At 42.7% G+C, this 18,213-nt stretch overlaps 14 non-coding genes across 14 annotated transcripts; all 14 read right to left on the bottom strand.

Annotated features, from left to right (window-relative positions):
* Positions 1–655: 655 nt before the first annotated feature.
* Positions 656–728, bottom strand: trnar-ucu (transfer RNA arginine (anticodon UCU)). Its single transcript has one exon. It is a non-coding gene; the product is annotated as a tRNA-Arg (tRNA).
* A 1,026-nt stretch (positions 729–1,754) lies between these two features.
* On the bottom strand, positions 1,755–1,827 carry trnar-ucu (transfer RNA arginine (anticodon UCU)). Its single transcript has one exon. It is a non-coding gene; the product is annotated as a tRNA-Arg (tRNA).
* A 1,290-nt stretch (positions 1,828–3,117) lies between these two features.
* On the bottom strand, positions 3,118–3,190 carry trnar-ucu (transfer RNA arginine (anticodon UCU)). The gene has a single exon. It is a non-coding gene; the product is annotated as a tRNA-Arg (tRNA).
* Positions 3,191–4,480: 1,290 nt separating this feature from the next.
* Positions 4,481–4,553, bottom strand: trnar-ucu (transfer RNA arginine (anticodon UCU)). The gene has a single exon. It is a non-coding gene; the product is annotated as a tRNA-Arg (tRNA).
* A 1,289-nt stretch (positions 4,554–5,842) lies between these two features.
* trnar-ucu (transfer RNA arginine (anticodon UCU)) lies at positions 5,843–5,915 on the bottom strand. Its single transcript has one exon. It is a non-coding gene; the product is annotated as a tRNA-Arg (tRNA).
* A 1,289-nt stretch (positions 5,916–7,204) lies between these two features.
* Positions 7,205–7,277, bottom strand: trnar-ucu (transfer RNA arginine (anticodon UCU)). The gene has a single exon. It is a non-coding gene; the product is annotated as a tRNA-Arg (tRNA).
* A 1,289-nt stretch (positions 7,278–8,566) lies between these two features.
* trnar-ucu (transfer RNA arginine (anticodon UCU)) lies at positions 8,567–8,639 on the bottom strand. Its single transcript has one exon. It is a non-coding gene; the product is annotated as a tRNA-Arg (tRNA).
* Positions 8,640–9,930: 1,291 nt separating this feature from the next.
* trnar-ucu (transfer RNA arginine (anticodon UCU)) lies at positions 9,931–10,003 on the bottom strand. The gene has a single exon. It is a non-coding gene; the product is annotated as a tRNA-Arg (tRNA).
* A 1,026-nt stretch (positions 10,004–11,029) lies between these two features.
* trnar-ucu (transfer RNA arginine (anticodon UCU)) lies at positions 11,030–11,102 on the bottom strand. The gene has a single exon. It is a non-coding gene; the product is annotated as a tRNA-Arg (tRNA).
* A 1,290-nt stretch (positions 11,103–12,392) lies between these two features.
* trnar-ucu (transfer RNA arginine (anticodon UCU)) lies at positions 12,393–12,465 on the bottom strand. Its single transcript has one exon. It is a non-coding gene; the product is annotated as a tRNA-Arg (tRNA).
* Positions 12,466–13,756: 1,291 nt separating this feature from the next.
* Positions 13,757–13,829, bottom strand: trnar-ucu (transfer RNA arginine (anticodon UCU)). The gene has a single exon. It is a non-coding gene; the product is annotated as a tRNA-Arg (tRNA).
* Positions 13,830–14,855: 1,026 nt separating this feature from the next.
* trnar-ucu (transfer RNA arginine (anticodon UCU)) lies at positions 14,856–14,928 on the bottom strand. Its single transcript has one exon. It is a non-coding gene; the product is annotated as a tRNA-Arg (tRNA).
* A 1,290-nt stretch (positions 14,929–16,218) lies between these two features.
* On the bottom strand, positions 16,219–16,291 carry trnar-ucu (transfer RNA arginine (anticodon UCU)). The gene has a single exon. It is a non-coding gene; the product is annotated as a tRNA-Arg (tRNA).
* A 1,290-nt stretch (positions 16,292–17,581) lies between these two features.
* Positions 17,582–17,654, bottom strand: trnar-ucu (transfer RNA arginine (anticodon UCU)). Its single transcript has one exon. It is a non-coding gene; the product is annotated as a tRNA-Arg (tRNA).
* Between the last annotated feature and the right edge of the window lie 559 nt (positions 17,655–18,213).

Below are 18,213 nucleotides of genomic sequence, written 5' to 3' on the forward strand. Positions count from 1 at the left end.
TGGATAGCAGAGGATGGTTTCCATCCATCGACCTCTGGGTTATGGGCCCAGCACGCTTCCGCTGGGAAACTCTGCAGCCGCCCCTGACAAGAATTAAACTCACAATCCCTGGCATGGGAGGCCAGTTTTTTAGGCATCTGGGGCATGGTGTTATAGCATGACCTATACGAACTTATAGAAACAGTAAAAAAAAGAATCACGTAGGGCACTGAGACATGCCCATGATATTTTGCTTTTTTTTAACGCTGGTTGCAATTAATTTGTAAAAATAAAGATTGTTAGCAGTTTTTATATTTCTGTTTGCTGAAAACAAACTGGATAGAAGAGGATGGTTTCGATCCATAAATCACTGGGTTAACTGCTCAGCATACTTGCACTTCATCACTCCACTTTCAGGCACCCCAAAATAATACTTGAACTCACAATACATGGATTAGGAGGCCAGTTTCTTAGGCCACTGTGGCACTGTGTGATCAGCATGACCTATACGAACTGATAGAAGCAGATTCAAAAAAAGAATCACGAAGGGCAGAGAGACATGCCCATGAAAGTATACTTTTTGTTAATCTCTATTTGCACTTCCTTTCTAAAAATTCAATAGCTTCAACATCTTTGTTACATGAAATCTCTTCTTCTTTCCCAAACTGCCTTCATCCACCCCAGATGGGACTCGAACCCACAATCCCTGGCTTAGAAGGCCAGTGCCTTATCCATTAGGCCACTAGGGTACTTGCCTAAATCTATCTTGATAGCAGAGAGTGGTTTCGATCCATCGACCTCTGGGTTACGGGGCCATCACGCTACCGCTGCACCTCTGTAATCAGTGTGACCTATACAAACTGACAGAAGCAGTCAAACAAAGAATCACAGAGGGCACTGAGACATGCCCATTAAATTATGCTATTTTTTATTTATGGTTGCAATTAAGTTCTAAAAATAAAAATGGATTGCAGAGGATGGTTTCATCCATCAACCTCTGGGCCCATCACGTTTCCGCAGCGCCACTCTGCTTCAACCCACGGAGAGCACTGAGACATGCCATTGATATTATGCTTTTTTTTATCCCTGGTTGCAGTTCACTTCTGAAAATAAAAATGGATTGCAGAGGATGGTTTCAATCTATAGGCCTCTGGGTTATGGGCCCAGCACGCTTCTGCTGGGACACTCTGTTTTCAGCCACCCCTGACAAGACTTAAACTCACAATCTCTGGCTTGGGAGGCCAGTTTTTTAGGCATCTGGGGCATGGTGTAATAGCATGACCTATACGAACTGATAGAAACAGTAAAAAAAAGAATCACATAGGGCACTGAGACATGCCCATGATATTTTGCTTTTTTTGAACGCTGGTTGCAATTAATTTGTAAAAATAAAGATTGTTAGCAGTTTTTATATTTCTGTTTGCTGAAAACAAACTGGATAGAAGAGGATGGTTTCGATCCATAAATCACTGGGTTAACTGCTCAGCATACTTGCACTTCATCACTCCACTTTCAGGCACCCCAAAATAATACTTGAACTCACAATACATGGATTAGGAGGCCAGTTTCTTAGGCCACTGTGGCACTGTGTGATCAGCATGACCTATACGAACTGATAGAAGCAGATTCAAAAAAAGAATCACGAAGGGCAGAGAGACATGCCCATGAAAGTATACTTTTTGTTAATCTCTATTTGCACTTCCTTTCTAAAAATTCAATAGCTTCAACATCTTTGTTACATGAACTCTATTCTTCTTTCCCAAACTGCCTTCATCCACCCCAGATGGGACTCGAACCCACAATCCCTGGCTTAGAAGGCCAGTGCCTTATCCATTAGGCCACTAGGGTACTTGCCTAAATCTATCTTGATAGCAGAGAGTGGTTTCGATCCATCGACCTCTGGGTTACGGGGCCATCACGCTACCGCTGCACCTCTGTAATCAGTGTGACCTATACAAACTGACAGAAGCAGTCAAACAAAGAATCACAGAGGGCACTGAGACATGCCCATGAAATTATGCTATTTTTTATTTATGGTTGCAATTAATTTCTAAAAATAAAAATGGATTGCAGAGGATGGTTTCATCCATCAACCTCTGGGCCCATCACGTTTCCGCAGCGCCACTCTGCTTCAACCCACGGAGGGCACTGAGACATGCCATTGATATTATGATTTTTTTTATCCCTGGTTGCAGTTCACTTCTGAAAATAAAAATGGATTGCAGAGGATGGTTTCAATCTATAGGTCTCTGGGTTATGGGCCCAGCACGCTTCTGCTGGGACACTCTGTTTTCAGCCACCCCTGACAAGACTTAAACTCACAATCTCTGGCTTGGGAGGCCAGTTTTTTAGGCATCTGGGGCATGGTGTAATAGCATGACCTATACGAACTGATAGAAACAGTAAAAAAAAGAATCACCAAGGGCAATGAGACATGCCGAAGATATTATGATTTTTTTGATCGCTGGTTGCAATTAATTTCTAAAAATAAAAATTGTTAGCTGAGGATGGCTTCAGGTCATCAACCTCTGGGCCCAGCTCATTTCCACAGCGCCACAACCCACCCCAGAAGGGACTCGGAAGCTCAATCCCTGGCATGGGAGGCCGGTTTTTTAGGCATCTGGGGCATGGTGTTATAGCATGACCTATACGAACTGATAGAAACAGTAAAAAAAAGAATCACATAGGGCACTGAGACATGCCCATGATATTTTGCTTTTTTTGAACGCTGGTTGCAATTAATTTGTAAAAATAAAGATTGTTAGCAGTTTTTATATTTCTGTTTGCTGAAAACAAACTGGATAGAAGAGGATGGTTTCGATCCATAAATCACTGGGTTAACTGCTCAGCATACTTGCACTTCATCACTCCACTTTCAGGCACCCCAAAATAATACTTGAACTCACAATACATGGATTAGGAGGCCAGTTTCTTAGGCCACTGTGGCACTGTGTGATCAGCATGACCTATACGAACTGATAGAAGCAGATTCAAAAAAAGAATCACGAAGGGCAGAGAGACATGCCCATGAAAGTATACTTTTTGTTAATCTCTATTTGCACTTCCTTTCTAAAAATTCAATAGCTTCAACATCTTTGTTACATGAACTCTCTTCTTCTTTCCCAAACTGCCTTCATCCACCCCAGATGGGACTCGAACCCACAATCCCTGGCTTAGAAGGCCAGTGCCTTATCCATTAGGCCACTAGGGTACTTGCCTAAATCTATCTTGATAGCAGAGAGTGGTTTCGATCCATCGACCTCTGGGTTACGGGGCCATCACGCTACCGCTGCACCTCTGTAATCAGTGTGACCTATACAAACTGACAGAAGCAGTCAAACAAAGAATCACAGAGGGCACTGAGACATGCCCATGAAATTATGCTATTTTTTATTTATGGTTGCAATTAATTTCTAAAAATAAAAATGGATTGCAGAGGATGGTTTCATCCATCAACCTCTGGGCCCATCACGTTTCCGCAGCGCCACTCTGCTTCAACCCACGGAGGGCACTGAGACATGCCATTGATATTATGATTTTTTTTATCCCTGGTTGCAGTTCACTTCTGAAAATAAAAATGGATTGCAGAGGATGGTTTCAATCTATAGGTCTCTGGGTTATGGGCCCAGCACGCTTCTGCTGGGACACTCTGTTTTCAGCCACCCCTGACAAGACTTAAACTCACAATCTCTGGCTTGGGAGGCCAGTTTTTTAGGCATCTGGGGCATGGTGTAATAGCATGACCTATACGAACTGATAGAAACAGTAAAAAAAAGAATCACCAAGGGCAATGAGACATGCCGAAGATATTATGATTTTTTTGATCGCTGGTTGCAATTAATTTCTAAAAATAAAAATTGTTAGCTGAGGATGGCTTCAGGTCATCAACCTCTGGGCCCAGCTCATTTCCACAGCGCCACAACCCACCCCAGAAGGGACTCGGAAGCTCAATCCCTGGCATGGGAGGCCGGTTTTTTAGGCATCTGGGGCATGGTGTTATAGCATGACCTATACGAACTGATAGAAACAGTAAAAAAAAGAATCACATAGGGCACTGAGACATGCCCATGATATTTTGCTTTTTTTGAACGCTGGTTGCAATTAATTTGTAAAAATAAAGATTGTTAGCAGTTTTTATATTTCTGTTTGCTGAAAACAAACTGGATAGAAGAGGATGGTTTCGATCCATAAATCACTGGGTTAACTGCTCAGCATACTTGCACTTCATCACTCCACTTTCAGGCACCCCAAAATAATACTTGAACTCACAATACATGGATTAGGAGGCCAGTTTCTTAGGCCACTGTGGCACTGTGTGATCAGCATGACCTATACGAACTGATAGAAGCAGATTCAAAAAAAGAATCACGAAGGGCAGAGAGACATGCCCATGAAAGTATACTTTTTGTTAATCTCTATTTGCACTTCCTTTCTAAAAATTCAATAGCTTCAACATCTTTGTTACATGAACTCTCTTCTTCTTTCCCAAACTGCCTTCATCCACCCCAGATGGGACTCGAACCCACAATCCCTGGCTTAGAAGGCCAGTGCCTTATCCATTAGGCCACTAGGGTACTTGCCTAAATCTATCTTGATAGCAGAGAGTGTTTCCATCCATCGACCTCTGGGTTACGGGGCCATCACGCTACCGCTGCACCTCTGTAATCAGTGTGACCTATACAAACTGACAGAAGCAGTCAAACAAAGAATCACAGAGGGCACTGAGACATGCCCATGAAATTATGCTATTTTTTATTTATGGTTGCAATTAATTTCTAAAAATAAAAATGGATTGCAGAGGATGGTTTCATCCATCAACCTCTGGGCCCATCAAGTTTCCGCAGCGCCACTCTGCTTCAACCCACGGAGGGCACTGAGACATGCCATTGATATTATGCTTTTTTTTATCCCTGGTTGCAGTTCACTTCTGAAAATAAAAATGGATTGCAGAGGATGGTTTCAATCTATAGGCCTCTGGGTTATGGGCCCAGCACGCTTCTGCTGGGACACTCTGTTTTCAGCCACCCCTGACAAGACTTAAACTCACAATCTCTGGCTTGGGAGGCCAGTTTTTTAGGCATCTGGGGCATGGTGTAATAGCATGACCTATACGAACTGATAGAAACAGTAAAAAAAAGAATCACCAAGGGCAATGAGACATGCCGAAGATATTATGCTTTTTTTGATCGCTGGTTGCAATTAATTTCTAAAAATAAAAATTGTTAGCTGAGGATGGCTTCAGGTCATCAACCTCTGGGGCCAGCTCGTTTCCACAGCGCCACAACCCACCCCAGAAGGGACTCGAAAGCTCAATCCCTGGCATGGGAGGCCGGTTTTTTAGGCATCTGGGGCATGGTGTTATAGCATGACCTATACGAACTGATAGAAACAGTAAAAAAAAGATTCACATAGGGCACTGAGACATGCCCATGATATTTTGCTTTTTTTGAACGCTGGTTGCAATTAATTTGTAAAAATAAAGATTGTTAGCAGTTTTTATATTTCTGTTTGCTGAAAACAAACTGGATAGAAGAGGATGGTTTCGATCCATAAATCACTGGGTTAACTGCTCAGCATACTTGCACTTCATCACTCCACTTTCAGGCACCCCAAAATAATACTTGAACTCACAATACATGGATTAGGAGGCCAGTTTCTTAGGCCACTGTGGCACTGTGTGATCAGCATGACCTATACGAACTGATAGAAGCAGATTCAAAAAAAGAATCACGAAGGGCAGAGAGACATGCCCATGAAAGTATACTTTTTGTTAATCTCTATTTGCACTTGCTTTCTAAAAATTCAATAGCTTCAACATCTTTGTTACATGAACTCTCTTCTTCTTTCCCAAACTGCCTTCATCCACCCCAGATGGGACTCGAACCCACAAACCCTGGCTTAGAAGGCCAGTGCCTTATCCATTAGGCCACTAGGGTACTTGCCAAAATCTATCTTGATAGCAGAGAGTGGTTTCGATCCATCGACCTCTGGGTTACGGGGCCATCACGCTACCGCTGCACCTCTGTAATCATTGTGACCTATACAAACTGACAGAAGCAGTCAAACAAAGAATCACAGAGGGCACTGAGACATGCCCATGAAATTATGCTATTTTTTATTTATGGTTGCAATTAATTTCTAAAAATAAAAATGGATTGCAGAGGATGGTTTCATCCATCAACCTCTGGGCCCATCACGTTTCCGCAGCGCCACTCTGCTTCAACCCACGGAGGGCACTGAGACATGCCATTGATATTATGCTTTTTTTATCCCTGGTTGCAGTTCACTTCTGAAAATAAAAATGGATTGCAGAGGATGGTTTCAATCTATAGAACTCTGGGTTATGGGCCCAGCACGCTTCTGCTGGGACACTCTGTTTTCAGCCACCCCTGACAAGACTTAAACTCACAATCTCTGGCTTGGGAGGCCAGTTTTTTAGGCATCTGGGGCATGGTGTAATAGCATGACCTATACGAACTGATAGAAACAGTAAAAAAAAGAATCACCAAGGGCAATGAGACATGCCGAAGATATTATGATTTTTTTGATCGCTGGTTGCAATTAATTTCTAAAAATAAAAATTGTTAGCTGAGGATGGCTTCAGGTCATCAACCTCTGGGCCCAGCTCGTTTCCACAGCGCCACAACCCACCCCAGAAGGGACTCGAAAGCTCAATCCCTGGCATGGGAGGCCGGTTTTTTAGGCATCTGGGGCATGGTGTTATAGCATGACCTATACGAAATGATAGAAACAGTAAAAAAATGATTCACATAGGGCAATGAGACATGCCCATGATATTTTGCTTTTTTTGAACGCTGGTTGCAATTAATTTGTAAAAATAAAGATTGTTAGGAGTTTTTATATTTCTGTTTGCTGAAAACAAACTGGATAGAAGAGGATGGTTTCGATCCATAAATCACTGGGTTAACTGCTCAGCATACTTGCACTTCATCACTCCACTTTCAGGCACCCCAAAATAATACTTGAACTCACAATACATGGATTAGGAGGCCAGTTTCTTAGGCCACTGTGGCACTGTGTGATCAGCATGACCTATACGAACTGATAGAAGCAGATTCAAAAAAAGAATCACGAAGGGCAGAGAGACATGCCCATGAAAGTATACTTTTTGTTAATCTCTATTTGCACTTCCTTTCTAAAAATTCAATAGCTTCAACATCTTTGTTACATGAACTCTCTTCTTCTTTCCCAAACTGCCTTCATCCACCCCAGATGGGACTCGAACCCACAAACCCTGGCTTAGAAGGCCAGTGCCTTATCCATTAGGCCACTAGGGTACTTGCCAAAATCTATCTTGATAGCAGAGAGTGGTTTCGATCCATCGACCTCTGGGTTACGGGGCCATCACGCTACCGCTGCACCTCTGTAATCATTGTGACCTATACAAACTGACAGAAGCAGTCAAACAAAGAATCACAGAGGGCACTGAGACATGCCCATGAAATTATGCTATTTTTTATTTATGGTTGCAATTAATTTCTAAAAATAAAAATGGATTGCAGAGGATGGTTTCATCCATCAACCTCTGGGCCCATCACGTTTCCGCAGCGCCACTCTGCTTCAACCCACGGAGGGCACTGAGACATGCCATTGATATTATGCTTTTTTTATCCCTGGTTGCAGTTCACTTCTGAAAATAAAAATGGATTGCAGAGGATGGTTTCAATCTATAGAACTCTGGGTTATGGGCCCAGCACGCTTCTGCTGGGACACTCTGTTTTCAGCCACCCCTGACAAGACTTAAACTCACAATCTCTGGCTTGGGAGGCCAGTTTTTTAGGCATCTGGGGCATGGTGTAATAGCATGACCTATACGAACTGATAGAAACAGTAAAAAAAAGAATCACCAAGGGCAATGAGACATGCCGAAGATATTATGATTTTTTTGATCGCTGGTTGCAATTAATTTCTAAAAATAAAAATTGTTAGCTGAGGATGGCTTCAGGTCATCAACCTCTGGGCCCAGCTCGTTTCCACAGCGCCACAACCCACCCCAGAAGGGACTCGAAAGCTCAATCCCTGGCATGGGAGGCCGGTTTTTTAGGCATCTGGGGCATGGTGTTATAGCATGACCTATACTAACTGATAGAAACAGTAAAAAAAAGAATCACATAGGGCACTGAGACATGCCCATGATATTTTGCTTTTTTTGAACGCTGGTTGCAATTAATTTGTAAAAATAAAGATTGTTAGCAGTTTTTATATTTCTGTTTGCTGAAAACAAACTGGATAGAAGAGGATGGTTTCGATCCATAAATCACTGGGTTAACTGCTCAGCATACTTGCACTTCATCACTCCACTTTCAGGCACCGCAAAATAATACTTGAACTCACAATACATGGATTAGGAGGCCAGTTTCTTAGGCCACTGTGGCACTGTGTGATCAGCATGACCTATACGAACTGATAGAAGCAGATTCAAAAAAAGAATCACGAAGGGCAGAGAGACATGCCCATGAAAGTATACTTTTTGTTAATCTCTATTTGCACTTCCTTTCTAAAAATTCAATAGCTTCAACATCTTTGTTACATGAACTCTCTTCTTCTTTCCCAAACTGCCTTCATCCACCCCAGATGGGACTCGAACCCACAATCCCTGGCTTAGAAGGCCAGTGCCTTATCCATTAGGCCACTAGGGTACATGCCTAAATCTATCTTGATAGCAGAGAGTGGTTTCGATCCATCGACCTCTGGGTTACGGGGCCATCACGCTACCGCTGCACCTCTGTAATCAGTGTGACCTATACAAACTGACAGAAGCAGTCAAACAAAGAATCACAGAGGGCACTGAGACATGCCCATGAAATTATGCTATTTTTTATTTATGGTTGCAATTAATTTCTAAAAATAAAAATGGATTGCAGAGGATGGTTTCATCCATCAACCTCTGGGCCCATCACGTTTCCGCAGCGCCACTCTGCTTCAACCCACGGAGGGCACTGAGACATGCCATTGATATTATGCTTTTTTTTATCCCTGGTTGCAGTTCACTTCTGAAAATAAAAATGGATTGCAGAGGATGGTTTCAATCTATAGGCCTCTGGGTTATGGGCCCAGCACGCTTCTGCTGGGACACTCTGTTTTCAGCCACCCCTGACAAGACTTAAACTCACAATCTCTGGCTTGGGAGGCCAGTTTTTTAGGCATCTGGGGCATGGTGTAATAGCATGACCTATACGAACTGATAGAAACAGTAAAAAAAAGAATCACCAAGGGCAATGAGACATGCCGAAGATATTATGCTTTTTTTGATCGCTGGTTGCAATTAATTTCAAAAAATAAAAATTGTTAGCTGAGGATGGCTTCAGGTCATCAACCTCTGGGCCCAGCTCGTTTCCACAGCGCCACAACCCACCCCAGAAGGGACTCGAAAGCTCAATCCCTGGCATGGGAGGCCGGTTTTTTAGGCATCTGGGGCATGGTGTTATAGCATGACCTATACGAACTGATAGAAACAGTAAAAAAAAAGATTCACATAGGGCACTGAGACATGCCCATGATATTTTGCTTTTTTTGAACGCTGGTTGCAATTCATTTGTAAAAATAAAGATTGTTAGCAGTTTTTATATTTCTGTTTGCTGAAAACAAACTGGATAGAAGAGGATGGTTTCGATCCATAAATCACTGGGTTAACTGCTCAGCATACTTGCACTTCATCACTCCACTTTCAGGCACCCCAAAATAATACTTGAACTCACAATACATGGATTAGGAGGCCAGTTTCTTAGGCCACTGTGGCACTGTGTGATCAGCATGACCTATACGAACTGATAGAAGCAGATTCAAAAAAAGAATCACGAAGGGCAGAGAGACATGCCCATGAAAGTATACTTTTTGTTAATCTCTATTTGCACTTCCTTTCTAAAAATTCAATAGCTTCAACATCTTTGTTACATGAAATCTCTTCTTCTTTCCCAAACTGCCTTCATCCACCCCAGATGGGACTCGAACCCACAATCCCTGGCTTAGAAGGCCAGTGCCTTATCCATTAGGCCACTAGGGTACTTGCCTAAATCTATCTTGATAGCAGAGAGTGGTTTCGATCCATCGACCTCTGGGTTACGGGGCCATCACGCTACCGCTGCACCTCTGTAATCAGTGTGACCTATACAAACTGACAGAAGCAGTCAAACAAAGAATCACAGAGGGCACTGAGACATGCCCATTAAATTATGCTATTTTTTATTTATGGTTGCAATTAAGTTCTAAAAATAAAAATGGATTGCAGAGGATGGTTTCATCCATCAACCTCTGGGCCCATCACGTTTCCGCAGCGCCACTCTGCTTCAACCCACGGAGAGCACTGAGACATGCCATTGATATTATGCTTTTTTTTATCCCTGGTTGCAGTTCACTTCTGAAAATAAAAATGGATTGCAGAGGATGGTTTCAATCTATAGGCCTCTGGGTTATGGGCCCAGCACGCTTCTGCTGGGACACTCTGTTTTCAGCCACCCCTGACAAGACTTAAACTCACAATCTCTGGCTTGGGAGGCCAGTTTTTTAGGCATCTGGGGCATGGTGTAATAGCATGACCTATACGAACTGATAGAAACAGTAAAAAAAAGAATCACATAGGGCACTGAGACATGCCCATGATATTTTGCTTTTTTTGAACGCTGGTTGCAATTAATTTGTAAAAATAAAGATTGTTAGCAGTTTTTATATTTCTGTTTGCTGAAAACAAACTGGATAGAAGAGGATGGTTTCGATCCATAAATCACTGGGTTAACTGCTCAGCATACTTGCACTTCATCACTCCACTTTCAGGCACCCCAAAATAATACTTGAACTCACAATACATGGATTAGGAGGCCAGTTTCTTAGGCCACTGTGGCACTGTGTGATCAGCATGACCTATACGAACTGATAGAAGCAGATTCAAAAAAAGAATCACGAAGGGCAGAGAGACATGCCCATGAAAGTATACTTTTTGTTAATCTCTATTTGCACTTCCTTTCTAAAAATTCAATAGCTTCAACATCTTTGTTACATGAACTCTCTTCTTCTTTACTAAACTGCCTTCATCCACCCCAGATGGGACTCGAACCCACAATCCCTGGCTTAGAAGGCCAGTGCCTTATCCATTAGGCCACTAGGGTACTTGCCTAAATCTATCTTGATAGCAGAGAGTGGTTTCGATCCATCGACCTCTGGGTTACGGGGCCATCACGCTACCGCTGCACCTCTGTAATCAGTGTGACCTATACAAACTGACAGAAGCAGTCAAACAAAGAATCACAGAGGGCACTGAGACATGCCCATGAAATTATGCTATTTTTTATTTATGGTTACAATTAATTTCTAAAAATAAAAATGGATTGCAGAGGATGGTTTCATCCATCAACCTCTGGGCCCATCACGTTTCCGCAGCGCCACTCTGCTTCAACCCACGGAGGGCACTGAGACATGCCATTGATATTATGCTTTTTTTTATCCCTGGTTGCAGTTCACTTCTGAAAATAAAAATGGATTGCAGAGGATGGTTTCAATCTATAGGTCTCTGGGTTATGGGCCCAGCACGCTTCTGCTGGGACACTCTGTTTTCAGCCACCCCTGACAAGACTTAAACTCACAATCTCTGGCTTGGGAGGCCAGTTTTTTAGGCATCTGGGGCATGGTGTAATAGCATGACCTATACGAACTGATAGAAACAGTAAAAAAAAGAATCACCAAGGGCAATGAGACATGCCGAAGATATTATGCTTTTTTTGATCGCTGGTTGCAATTAATTTCTAAAAATAAAAATTGTTAGCTGAGGATGGCTTCAGGTCATCAACCTCTGGGCCCAGCTCGTTTCCACAGCGCCACAACCCACCCCAGAAGGGACTCGAAAGCTCAATCCCTGGCATGGGAGGCCGGTTTTTTAGGCATCTGGGGCATGGTGTTATAGCATGACCTATACGAACTGATAGAAACAGTAAAAAAAAGAATCACATAGGGCACTGAGACATGCCCATGATATTTTGCTTTTTTTGAACGCTGGTTGCAATTAATTTGTAAAAATAAAGATTGTTAGCAGTTTTTATATTTCTGTTTGCTGAAAACAAACTGGATAGAAGAGGATGGTTTCGATCCATAAATCACTGGGTTAACTGCTCAGCATACTTGCACTTCATCACTCCACTTTCAGGCACCGCAAAATAATACTTGAACTCACAATACATGGATTAGGAGGCCAGTTTCTTAGGCCACTGTGGCACTGTGTGATCAGCATGACCTATACGAACTGATAGAAGCAGATTCAAAAAAAGAATCACGAAGGGCAGAGAGACATGCCCATGAAAGTATACTTTTTGTTAATCTCTATTTGCACTTCCTTTCTAAAAATTCAATAGCTTCAACATCTTTGTTACATGAACTCTCTTCTTCTTTCCCAAACTGCCTTCATCCACCCCAGATGGGACTCGAACCCACAATCCCTGGCTTAGAAGGCCAGTGCCTTATCCATTAGGCCACTAGGGTACATGCCTAAATCTATCTTGATAGCAGAGAGTGGTTTCGATCCATCGACCTCTGGGTTACGGGGCCATCACGCTACCGCTGCACCTCTGTAATCAGTGTGACCTATACAAACTGACAGAAGCAGTCAAACAAAGAATCACAGAGGGCACTGAGACATGCCCATGAAATTATGCTATTTTTTATTTATGGTTGCAATTAATTTCTAAAAATAAAAATGGATTGCAGAGGATGGTTTCATCCATCAACCTCTGGGCCCATCACGTTTCCGCAGCGCCACTCTGCTTCAACCCACGGAGGGCACTGAGACATGCCATTGATATTATGCTTTTTTTTATCCCTGGTTGCAGTTCACTTCTGAAAATAAAAATGGATTGCAGAGGATGGTTTCAATCTATAGGCCTCTGGGTTATGGGCCCAGCACGCTTCTGCTGGGACACTCTGTTTTCAGCCACCCCTGACAAGACTTAAACTCACAATCTCTGGCTTGGGAGGCCAGTTTTTTAGGCATCTGGGGCATGGTGTAATAGCATGACCTATACGAACTGATAGAAACAGTAAAAAAAAGAATCACCAAGGGCAATGAGACATGCCGAAGATATTATGCTTTTTTTGATCGCTGGTTGCAATTAATTTCAAAAAATAAAAATTGTTAGCTGAGGATGGCTTCAGGTCATCAACCTCTGGGCCCAGCTCGTTTCCACAGCGCCACAACCCACCCCAGAAGGGACTCGAAAGCTCAATCCCTGGCATGGGAGGCCGGTTTTTTAGGCATCTGGGGCATGGTGTTATAGCATGACCTATACGAACTGATAGAAACAGTAAAAAAAAAGATTCACATAGGGCACTGAGACATGCCCATGATATTTTGCTTTTTTTGAACGCTGGTTGCAATTCATTTGTAAAAATAAAGATTGTTAGCAGTTTTTATATTTCTGTTTGCTGAAAACAAACTGGATAGAAGAGGATGGTTTCGATCCATAAATCACTGGGTTAACTGCTCAGCATACTTGCACTTCATCACTCCACTTTCAGGCACCCCAAAATAATACTTGAACTCACAATACATGGATTAGGAGGCCAGTTTCTTAGGCCACTGTGGCACTGTGTGATCAGCATGACCTATACGAACTGATAGAAGCAGATTCAAAAAAAGAATCACGAAGGGCAGAGAGACATGCCCATGAAAGTATACTTTTTGTTAATCTCTATTTGCACTTCCTTTCTAAAAATTCAATAGCTTCAACATCTTTGTTACATGAAATCTCTTCTTCTTTCCCAAACTGCCTTCATCCACCCCAGATGGGACTCGAACCCACAATCCCTGGCTTAGAAGGCCAGTGCCTTATCCATTAGGCCACTAGGGTACTTGCCTAAATCTATCTTGATAGCAGAGAGTGGTTTCGATCCATCGACCTCTGGGTTACGGGGCCATCACGCTACCGCTGCACCTCTGTAATCAGTGTGACCTATACAAACTGACAGAAGCAGTCAAACAAAGAATCACAGAGGGCACTGAGACATGCCCATTAAATTATGCTATTTTTTATTTATGGTTGCAATTAAGTTCTAAAAATAAAAATGGATTGCAGAGGATGGTTTCATCCATCAACCTCTGGGCCCATCACGTTTCCGCAGCGCCACTCTGCTTCAACCCACGGAGAGCACTGAGACATGCCATTGATATTATGCTTTTTTTTATCCCTGGTTGCAGTTCACTTCTGAAAATAAAAATGGATTGCAGAGGATGGTTTCAATCTATAGGCCTCTGGGTTATGGGCCCAGCACGCTTCTGCTGGGACACTCTGTTTTCAGCCACCCCTGACAAGACTTAAACTCACAATCTCTGGCTTGGGAGGCCAGTTTTTTAGGCATCTGGGGCATGGTGTAATAGCATGACCTATACGAACTGATAGAAACAGTAAAAAAAAGAATCACATAGGGCACTGAGACATGCCCATGATATTTTGCTTTTTTTGAACGCTGGTTGCAATTAATTTGTAAAAATAAAGATTGTTAGCAGTTTTTATATTTCTGTTTGCTGAAAACAAACTGGATAGAAGAGGATGGTTTCGATCCATAAATCACTGGGTTAACTGCTCAGCATACTTGCACTTCATCACTCCACTTTCAGGCACCCCAAAATAATACTTGAACTCACAATACATGGATTAGGAGGCCAGTTTCTTAGGCCACTGTGGCACTGTGTGATCAGCATGACCTATACGAACTGATAGAAGCAGATTCAAAAAAAGAATCACGAAGGGCAGAGAGACATGCCCATGAAAGTATACTTTTTGTTAATCTCTATTTGCACTTCCTTTCTAAAAATTCAATAGCTTCAACATCTTTGTTACATGAACTCTCTTCTTCTTTACTAAACTGCCTTCATCCACCCCAGATGGGACTCGAACCCACAATCCCTGGCTTAGAAGGCCAGTGCCTTATCCATTAGGCCACTAGGGTACTTGCCTAAATCTATCTTGATAGCAGAGAGTGGTTTCGATCCATCGACCTCTGGGTTACGGGGCCATCACGCTACCGCTGCACCTCTGTAATCAGTGTGACCTATACAAACTGACAGAAGCAGTCAAACAAAGAATCACAGAGGGCACTGAGACATGCCCATGAAATTATGCTATTTTTTATTTATGGTTACAATTAATTTCTAAAAATAAAAATGGATTGCAGAGGATGGTTTCATCCATCAACCTCTGGGCCCATCACGTTTCCGCAGCGCCACTCTGCTTCAACCCACGGAGGGCACTGAGACATGCCATTGATATTATGCTTTTTTTTATCCCTGGTTGCAGTTCACTTCTGAAAATAAAAATGGATTGCAGAGGATGGTTTCAATCTATAGGTCTCTGGGTTATGGGCCCAGCACGCTTCTGCTGGGACACTCTGTTTTCAGCCACCCCTGACAAGACTTAAACTCACAATCTCTGGCTTGGGAGGCCAGTTTTTTAGGCATCTGGGGCATGGTGTAATAGCATGACCTATACGAACTGATAGAAACAGTAAAAAAAAGAATCACCAAGGGCAATGAGACATGCCGAAGATATTATGCTTTTTTTGATCGCTGGTTGCAATTAATTTCTAAAAATAAAAATTGTTAGCTGAGGATGGCTTCAGGTCATCAACCTCTGGGCCCAGCTCGTTTCCACAGCGCCACAACCCACCCCAGAAGGGACTCGAAAGCTCAATCCCTGGCATGGGAGGCCGGTTTTTTAGGCATCTGGGGCATGGTGTTATAGCATGACCTATACGAACTGATAGAAACAGTAAAAAAAAGAATCACATAGGGCACTGAGACATGCCCATGATATTTTGCTTTTTTTGAACGCTGGTTGCAATTAATTTGTAAAAATAAAGATTGTTAGCAGTTTTTATATTTCTGTTTGCTGAAAACAAACTGGATAGAAGAGGATGGTTTCGATCCATAAATCACTGGGTTAACTGCTCAGCATACTTGCACTTCATCACTCCACTTTCAGGCACCCCAAAATAATACTTGAACTCACAATACATGGATTAGGAGGCCAGTTTCTTAGGCCACTGTGGCACTGTGTGATCAGCATGACCTATACGAACTGATAGAAGCAGATTAAAAAAAAGAATCACGAAGGGCAGAGAGACATGCCCATGAAAGTATACTTTTTGTTAATCTCTATTTGCACTTCCTTTCTAAAAATTCAATAGCTTCAACATCTTTGTTACATGAACTCTATTCTTCTTTCCCAAACTGCCTTCATCCACCCCAGATGGGACTCGAACCCACAATCCCTGGCTTAGAAGGCCAGTGCCTTATCCATTAGGCCACTAGGGTACTTGCCTAAATCTATCTTGATAGCAGAGAGTGGTTTCGATCCATCGACCTCTGGGTTACGGGGCCATCACGCTACCGCTGCACCTCTGTAATCAGTGTGACCTATACAAACTGACAGAAGCAGTCAAACAAAGAATCACAGAGGGCACTGAGACATGCCCATGAAATTATGCTATTTTTTATTTATGGTTGCAATTAATTTCTAAAAATAAAAATGGATTGCAGAGGATGGTTTCATCCATCAACCTCTGGGCCCATCACGTTTCCGCAGCGCCACTCTGCTTCAACCCACGGAGGGCACTGAGACATGCCATTGATATTATGATTTTTTTTATCCCTGGTTGCAGTTCACTTCTGAAAATAAAAATGGATTGCAGAGGATGGTTTCAATCTATAGGTCTCTGGGTTATGGGCCCAGCACGCTTCTGCTGGGACACTCTGTTTTCAGCCACCCCTGACAAGACTTAAACTCACAATCTCTGGCTTGGGAGGCCAGTTTTTTAGGCATCTGGGGCATGGTGTAATAGCATGACCTATACGAACTGATAGAAACAGTAAAAAAAAGAATCACCAAGGGCAATGAGACATGCCGAAGATATTATGATTTTTTTGATCGCTGGTTGCAATTAATTTCTAAAAATAAAAATTGTTAGCTGAGGATGGCTTCAGGTCATCAACCTCTGGGCCCAGCTCATTTCCACAGCGCCACAACCCACCCCAGAAGGGACTCGGAAGCTCAATCCCTGGCATGGGAGGCCGGTTTTTTAGGCATCTGGGGCATGGTGTTATAGCATGACCTATACGAACTGATAGAAACAGTAAAAAAAAGAATCACATAGGGCACTGAGACATGCCCATGATATTTTGCTTTTTTTGAACGCTGGTTGCAATTAATTTGTAAAAATAAAGATTGTTAGCAGTTTTTATATTTCTGTTTGCTGAAAACAAACTGGATAGAAGAGGATGGTTTCGATCCATAAATCACTGGGTTAACTGCTCAGCATACTTGCACTTCATCACTCCACTTTCAGGCACCCCAAAATAATACTTGAACTCACAATACATGGATTAGGAGGCCAGTTTCTTAGGCCACTGTGGCACTGTGTGATCAGCATGACCTATACGAACTGATAGAAGCAGATTCAAAAAAAGAATCACGAAGGGCAGAGAGACATGCCCATGAAAGTATACTTTTTGTTAATCTCTATTTGCACTTCCTTTCTAAAAATTCAATAGCTTCAACATCTTTGTTACATGAACTCTCTTCTTCTTTCCCAAACTGCCTTCATCCACCCCAGATGGGACTCGAACCCACAATCCCTGGCTTAGAAGGCCAGTGCCTTATCCATTAGGCCACTAGGGTACTTGCCTAAATCTATCTTGATAGCAGAGAGTGGTTTCGATCCATCGACCTCTGGGTTACGGGGCCATCACGCTACCGCTGCACCTCTGTAATCAGTGTGACCTATACAAACTGACAGAAGCAGTCAAACAAAGAATCACAGAGGGCACTGAGACATGCCCATGAAATTATGCTATTTTTTATTTATGGTTGCAATTAATTTCTAAAAATAAAAATGGATTGCAGAGGATGGTTTCATCCATCAACCTCTGGGCCCATCACGTTTCCGCAGCGCCACTCTGCTTCAACCCACGGAGGGCACTGAGACATGCCATTGATATTATGATTTTTTTTATCCCTGGTTGCAGTTCACTTCTGAAAATAAAAATGGATTGCAGAGGATGGTTTCAATCTATAGGTCTCTGGGTTATGGGCCCAGCACGCTTCTGCTGGGACACTCTGTTTTCAGCCACCCCTGACAAGACTTAAACTCACAATCTCTGGCTTGGGAGGCCAGTTTTTTAGGCATCTGGGGCATGGTGTAATAGCATGACCTATACGAACTGATAGAAACAGTAAA

This window comes from Salmo salar, chromosome 07 (assembly GCF_965601325.2).
Source record: "Salmo salar chromosome 07, fSalSal1, whole genome shotgun sequence".
Classification (NCBI taxonomy): domain Eukaryota; kingdom Metazoa; phylum Chordata; class Actinopteri; order Salmoniformes; family Salmonidae; genus Salmo; species Salmo salar.